At 43.4% G+C, this 7,411-nt stretch overlaps 1 long non-coding RNA gene across 1 annotated transcript; it reads right to left on the reverse strand.

The window, feature by feature from the left end:
* Positions 1-993: 993 nt before the first annotated feature.
* On the reverse strand, positions 994-6,799 carry LOC107974721 (uncharacterized). Its single transcript, XR_001717670.4, has 3 exons — positions 6,594-6,799; positions 5,299-5,353; positions 994-1,190 (listed from the first exon to the last, which is right to left on the reverse strand). It is a non-coding gene; the product is annotated as an uncharacterized LOC107974721 (long non-coding RNA).
* Positions 6,800-7,411: the final 612 nt, after the last annotated feature.

Raw genomic sequence — 7,411 nt, forward strand, 5'->3', positions numbered from 1 at the left:
AGGCCAACTTCCTCCAGGTAGCCCAGTAGGTCTGGGGTGGCTGGAAGGCCTCAGTCATTGCCCCTGGCATGTCACACCCCAGCTGGGATTTTGCCCTGAGGGCACTGGGAAGCCACTGAAAAATTTTCTTCAGGGGAGTGGCATGAGAAGCTGCAGTTTTGAAAGACCATTGTGTACAATGGTTAGACATAGGGAGGGAGAAAGGAGGCTCCAGGAAGAATCGGAATGAGAACTGATGAAGACCTGAACTGCAGCAGGAGGAGAGAGAGTGGCGAGGACGTCTCACATGTGAGTAACATTCACAAACAGCAGGACTTGGTGGCAGTGGGGGGCATGACTTGGGGCTACTGGCTGCAGTTTTCTGGCCTGAGCTGCTGCCTGATGGCAAAATTGTTCACTGAGAGATGGACTGTGGGAGAAGGAGCACTTTCTTCAGGTCAAGTCTAGTGAGAAAGCACTACCGTCCTTATCACTAGAAACCAGTGTTGTGTTTCCCCTGCCTATTGGATTAACTGCATCCACTGGTGTCACACCCACTGACACTAGGGAGGCCAGTTCGGAGGCAACATGGCCCAGGGTCAGCCCCAGCCTTCAGCCACCCCCGAGCCTCTGGAAAATACCTACCTTCCCCTCACCAGTGCACTCCTTGCTGCCTTAGTGAAGGGAGGAGCCTCCTGGAGGAACACCGTGGAGGCAGTGAGTTCCTTGGCCTCACCAAATAAATCCATTCGGACCTTCCCGGCTAGCCGAGCTCTCTTCCTTGGTGCTGTGCTCAGCACGCTCTGCCTTCCTCCTCGTTAACTGTGGGCCCAAGTTGTGTCCGCGGCTATGAAAGCAACCGGGCGCCAGTGAGGATGGGCCCAGGTGTCTTTGCTGGGAGGGCTTCCATGTGAGTAAATTCTCACCTTCCCACCCTTCTATTCTCCCCAACACCAGTTCCAAGCCCTCAAGATCCACTTCCACACTCGGCCCCCCGGGGCCTGCTGAACCTACTATTTAGGGCCTTGCCATTTTTTCCTCTGTGTTCAGTATTTCCTCTGCACTGGCCTGTGCTTCAATCTGACTGTGGTTTTGGTCTGGAGACACATCTTGGTGGGGGCAGATCTTGAAGAGGACAGATGCTGTGTGGTGAGGTCTTGTCTTTGTAAGTGTGGGGTAGGCTTCCTCGAGTGACTGTGGTCCGGGAGGATCTGAACCAGAACAAAGAGGCCTCTGTTACGAAAGACTTTCGCTCTTTAATTCCAGATTTCAGTTCCATCTTAAGATTGCTAAAGAATGCTCTGGAACATAAGCCAGGATTTGCCAGCATCTCCACCTGCCTCTGACTCACCATTTTACCTCCACATTCTTGCCCTCCCAACCTTGATGTCCCTTCTCCCCACCTGCCTCACCCTCCTCCCCCAGCTGAGCGAGGATCAACAGACCTGATTCCCCGCCACTGCTCCATTGAGCTTGATCTGGAAAATGGGGACTCACAGTCCTGCTTAGGACACATAGCGGGGGAAGTTGGGCTTGGCGGAGCCAGACAGCATACTCAGTCATTTTAACAACTTGTTATTTTTGAGGCCCCAAGCTCCAGAAATGATTTTGGAAAGAAAATGAAAAAAATAACAAGACAGATAGCAGGAATTCAAACTCCACTAACAAAGGCCGTCAGCTGAAACCAATTTGGACAGCTCAGCTCAGTCTCGGCTCATGAACTTCGCTTTACCTCAGAAAAGCCCTTCAGCACAGCACACGTGCACACACACGCTCACTCACTCTTACAAAAGGCAGGACTGGGTTTCAGAGCTATGCAGCAAGATAGAAGCAAAAGAAGCTTGCTTCCTTTTATTTAAGTGATAATCTCTGTGGTTTTGACTTCAGTAACTGTGATATTGTGACTTATAAGAAGAAATAACATATTTTGGTCTTCTTTCAGTTTCAGGGCACAGAACTCCTAAAACCTTTGGAATTTCCCAAGTTATAAGTATCCTTTTGTATGCTAGTGAGATGATCCCCGGCTGGGGACTAATGGAGAGCCTCAAGATGCCAGGAGAAACAACCATGTGATTAGAGGGTTAGAACTTTCAGCACCCCCACACCACCCTCCTTCGGGAAGGGGAGAGAGACTGTAGGTTGAGTTGATCACCAATGGCCAGTGATTTAATCACTCATGCCTACATAATGAAGCCTTCATAGCAACCATAAGAATAGAATTCAGAGAGCTTCCAGGTTGCTAGTACACCCAGAGAGGGCATGGAATCTCCAAGACACCTTACTCATATCTTGTCTTATGCATCTCTTCCTTTATATATATTTTACACATTTTTAAACTTTTTATTATTTTTTAAATAGAAACAGGGTCTTGCTATGTTGCCCAGACTGGTCTTAAAATTCTGGCCTCAAATGATCCTCCTGCCTCAGCCTCCCAAAGTGCTGGGGTTACAGACGTGTGCCACCACGCCATCTCTTCCACCCAGCCATTCATCTGTATCTTTTGTGATGTATTCTATAATAAGCCAGGAAACATAAATGAAACACTTTCCTGAGTTCTGTGAGCTGCTCTAACAAATGATTGAACCTGAGGAGGGGGTCATGGGAACCCCCAATTTGTATCCGGTCATTAGAAGCACGAGTCACAACCTGGGATTTTCAACTGGCATCGGAAATAGGAGGTTGTTTTGTGGGACTGAGCCCTAACCTGTGGGATCTGACTCTAGGTTAGAGTATCAGAATTGAACTGAATTCAGGACACCCAGTTGGTGTCTGCTGGAGAATTGGTTGTTGCGGAAATCCCCTGACACATTTTTGTGACCTAATGTGAAGTTTGCTGTGTTGAGTGTTGAGAGTATAGTAGAAGAAAACAGCCAGTTAGTTTGCTTTCCTACTACTATCCAGGTATCTTAAAACATAGTATGTCAAATACGGAACTGTTTATTTTCAGCCACACCCTCCCCAACAAAATCCTTTTCCTCCTCCAGGCTGTCATGTCATTTATTGGCACCACCTTCAACACAACTACTCAAGCCCAGTTGCTGAGCATCATCTGGAATCCTTTCACCTTCCCATGCACAATCCTTGAGATCTGGAGATGCTACCTCCAAAACGCAACAAAAAAATCTAACGACGACTCACTATCTTCCCATCTACTGTCCAGTTGTGTATATATGCGTCTATGGACCAGGTAGTGTGTCAAAGGTATTTCTTAGCTGTAGGGTTGCAGCAAAAAAGTATGGAAGCTATTCATTGCCCATTAGGCAATTAAAGAGTAAAGATGTGGCCCCTGCCTACATCTTTAATCTCATCTTCTGTCATCTCCCCCTCTTTGCTCCTTTAGTCCCTGGAAAGTGGTAAGCTCTTTCCTGCCTTGGGGCCTTAGTATTTGCTGTTAACTCTACCTGGAACATTCTCCTTATCTTTCCCATGGCTGATTCATTGCCATCCTTCAAGTCTCAGTTTAATGTCATATCCTCAGAGAGGCCCCCCATCCATATTATGTAAACCATGTTTTCCCAGCATTTCCCATCACTACACGCTATGGTCTGAAAGTTTGCATCTCCCCAAAATTCATATATTGAAACCTAATCCCCAATGCAATAGGATTAAGAGGCGGGACCTTTAGGAAATAATTAGGTCTTGAGGGTAAAGCCCTCATGAATGGGATTAGTGCTTTTATATAATAAAAGAGCCCTGAAGAAGCTTGTTAGCCCCTTCTGCCATGTGAAGACTCATAGAAAGTGCCATCTATGAGGAAGCAGGCCCTCACCAAACATCAATGCTGCTGCCTTGATCTTGGGCTTCCCAGACTCCAGAACTGTGAACAATGAATTTCTGTTGTTTATAAGTTACCTATCTAAGGTATTTTGTTATAACAGTCCAAATGGACTAAGCCCTAAAGGACTTTTTCTAATGAATAGCTACAGGTTGATTTACGATCAGTTTTTTTATGAGACTGTAAGCCTTCTGAGGTCAGTAATGGTGTGTGTATATGACTGTATCCTGCATCTGCATCCTACTTTTACCTAACAAAAAGAGCCTCACAGAAAGCTTTGGCAATTAATGACAGCCTGTAGAGTTCTGTATTCATAGAAGCAGTAGGGGTACATGCTGCAGTGGGTAGAATTGTGTTCCCCAAAAAGAGATGCTCAAGCCCTAACCCCTGGTATCTACGAATGTGACCTTATTTGGAAATAGGGTCTTTGTAGATATAATTAGTTAAGATCAGGTCATACTAGAGTAGGATGGGCCCTTAATCCAATATGACTGGTGTCATTATAAGAAGAGGAAGAGATACACAAGGGCACACACCAGGAGAATGTCATGTGACAATGGAAGCAGAGATTGGAGAGCTGTGTCTATAAGCCAAGTAACATCAAGGATTGCTGGCAACACCAAAAGCTAAGAGAAAGGCATGGAACGGACTCCCCCCTTGAGCCTTCAGAGACAGCGTGGACCTACTGACACCTTGACTTCAGACTTCTAGTCAGAACTTTGAGAGAATAAATTTCTGTTTTTTAAGACCCCGTGTTTGTGGTACTTTGTTATGGCTGCCCTACTGTATGCCATTTGGGTAAAATTAGATAACAAAATATTTCTAAAATGAAATCTAGCTCTAAGGTTGGTGGATTTTATGCAGAGTAATTAGTAAGGGTATGAAGGTAAGCACAATAAAGTATTTGGAGGACCTGGAAATGATTTCTAAAGCACATCTTATTCCTCAAAGGTAAAACTCTCTAACCCAAACTCTAATATTTCATCTGAACCAATGTTACCTCAACCCTTGGAGCAAAAACACGACCTATTTGATTCATTAAGCAATTAAATTCCTCATTAAACTTTTGCCACCTGACCTGGAAGAACAGGAAATCATATTAGAGTGATGTTAGAAGATGTTCTCATTGTTTATTTTAATAGCTATAATAGTTTTAAAAGTCATGTTCTGATTATAAAGTTACATCAGCCTTTTAGGACATCTTTGAACACAAATTGTATTAACTCGGTTGGTTCATCAAGAGTAATGGAATTATTACTGCTAGAAGCCACAATTTCCATGGAAATTAAAATTGCAGTTTTTCAAATACTATAAATGATGTTTGGAAGTCCTGTAATCCTTGAATCAGAGAACTTACATTTTTATCTGTATTTTCAAGATAAATTGTAGTGTAAGAAGCACATTAGAAGAAAATATATTCACATATTAATTTATAAAAGTGGTAAATATTGGAAAAGAAATTGCTGATGGTTGAGTGCTGGGTCATGAAAAGAACATGGGCTAGAATCACAACATCCAGGTCCTTCCCAGACTCTGCTGCTTACCTAATGGTGGGACCTGGGGCTCCTCACTTCCTCTTTGGGCTTTGGGATTCCAAAGCTGTAAAGTAAAGGTACAAAGGAAAGAACTGCATTATTTACAAGATCCTTTCAAGCTCTAAAATCCTGTTGCTTGTGGACAGTTTGTTCTTATTCCTCTGCAGCATATTTATATGGGCTCAGGATTTCACAGTCAGGTTTTCATCCTTTTGTTAAATCAACAAATCTCTCACTGACCTGTCATTCCTCTGCCTGCCAAACAGGCCAGCCAGAGGCTAGGACTGAAGGAAGGAGACTTGAAGCAGCATCCTGCAACTGGTACTTCACCAACAATTTTGTAGTCTATTTATTGCACAACCTTGCCCAGTCCAGGAGACAAAGGAGCCTGAACTCCAAACTGAGCTCCCCTTGCCAAGCCATCCACCCATGAGGTTGCATCGCCCAGTGGCAGCACTTTTTCCTAATTGCACAAAGGCACCAAAGAGGTTAGCAGCAGTCTTGCTCCCACCTCCCTGGGTTTCACAGTTTCTTTGAGAGGCTGCCAGATTCCTTTCTTGCTTCAGAGAAGACGGCTAAAGAACATATTTTTTATCGTTGCTATTAATTTATTACTGTTTATTATTATTCTTGACAATGACGAAAAGCTTACATGCTCATGAACCTAGAGAACTCTCAAAAGAAACACACTAGCTATATAATTTCAAAATTCAGAAGTTGTCCTTACACCATCAGCTATACACATGACAACAATCTAAGTCGTTAGCTGTAGTTTAAATTGTTTAGCTTAAATTGTTAGTTTCATGATTTGTTCTATAATCATATTATCCTGATTACAGTATATCTTAGTTTAACCTCTATCCAAGTTTCTTTTTTTTTTTAATTTTTTTACTTTTAACTTTTGTGGGTACCTAGGACATGTATATATTTGTGGGGAGCATGAAATGTTTTGATACAGGCATGCAATGTGAAATAAGCACATCATGGAAAATGGGGTATCCAGCTTCTCAAGGCATTTATCCTTTGTGTTACCAACAATCTCATTACACTCCTTTAGTTATTTCAAAATGTACAATTAAGTTATTATTGAATATAGTCACCCTGTCAAGTTTCTGATATCAGCTTGCTCTCACACCATGCAATTCACAGAAACTTGAAGCTAGGACGAAAAATATATAGGCATGCAACACAGACTCAGCTCAAGGAGTAAAGTGAGACCTCTTCCATGCAGGTGAGCAATCTCTTGGATGGATGGCCCATACCTCTATCCCCTCCTGAGCCACCTGGATTCCAAGCTGCCTTACCTTGGAGACACAGTAGATCCATCATGTCTTGATATCAACATTCTGGCTGGGTGGTTTCCCTGAATCTTTAAAGAGTTTTTAAATGATCCGTCAAGAGATTGGTCCTTGTAAACACTGCCTCCATCATTGGTTGTCATTGGCCTCGTTGCACTTGGGGGAAGGCTAATTGGGCTGGATTGAGGCTAGTTCCTGTCCTTCCTTTTTTCCTAAACAAGACCCAAATAGGGATTTACTATGCTAATAATGTTTAAGTTTCAGAAACCCCTCATTTGTACCAACCCCTTCCAAAATTCTGGGAGGGACCTTAGTAATGTGTTTACATGGTCAATTTTTTTGTAGTAACTAAAATATATTATCAGCAAAAACTATACAGCCAAAAAAGACAGGCAAAAAATTATGACACTGGACTTCTACTTTGGGCCAAAATTTAATAACAGGAACTGTGTTTACCATCCCACCTGAAACAACAAAAAACTAGATATGTATATGTGTATGTGCACGTGTGTGGGGGGTGGTGGGCGGGGGGAGTTCAGACATTGGACATCAGGCAGTGCAGGTTAGTGATCCCTTATTAACAAAGGAATGTAAGCCCTATGAGTGCCCCAGCTTACTGCCTTGAAAAAGTGTACAGGCTCAAGTAGAGGGAGGCCAAACCCAGTGGTCTGAGCTGAGTTGATGAAGCTGGGAGTCCACTGAGGCCAAGATGGCAGGACAGAGTGTGGAGAAAAGAGTTGCACAGAGAAAAAGCTTTGAAGATCTGTAGGTAGGTCTATTTGTGTCTTCAGCTAAGTAATGATCAACATATGTATAGGGAGAAA

This window comes from Pan troglodytes, chromosome 4, assembly GCF_028858775.2.
Source record: "Pan troglodytes isolate AG18354 chromosome 4, NHGRI_mPanTro3-v2.0_pri, whole genome shotgun sequence".
In the NCBI taxonomy this organism is placed as follows: domain Eukaryota; kingdom Metazoa; phylum Chordata; class Mammalia; order Primates; family Hominidae; genus Pan; species Pan troglodytes.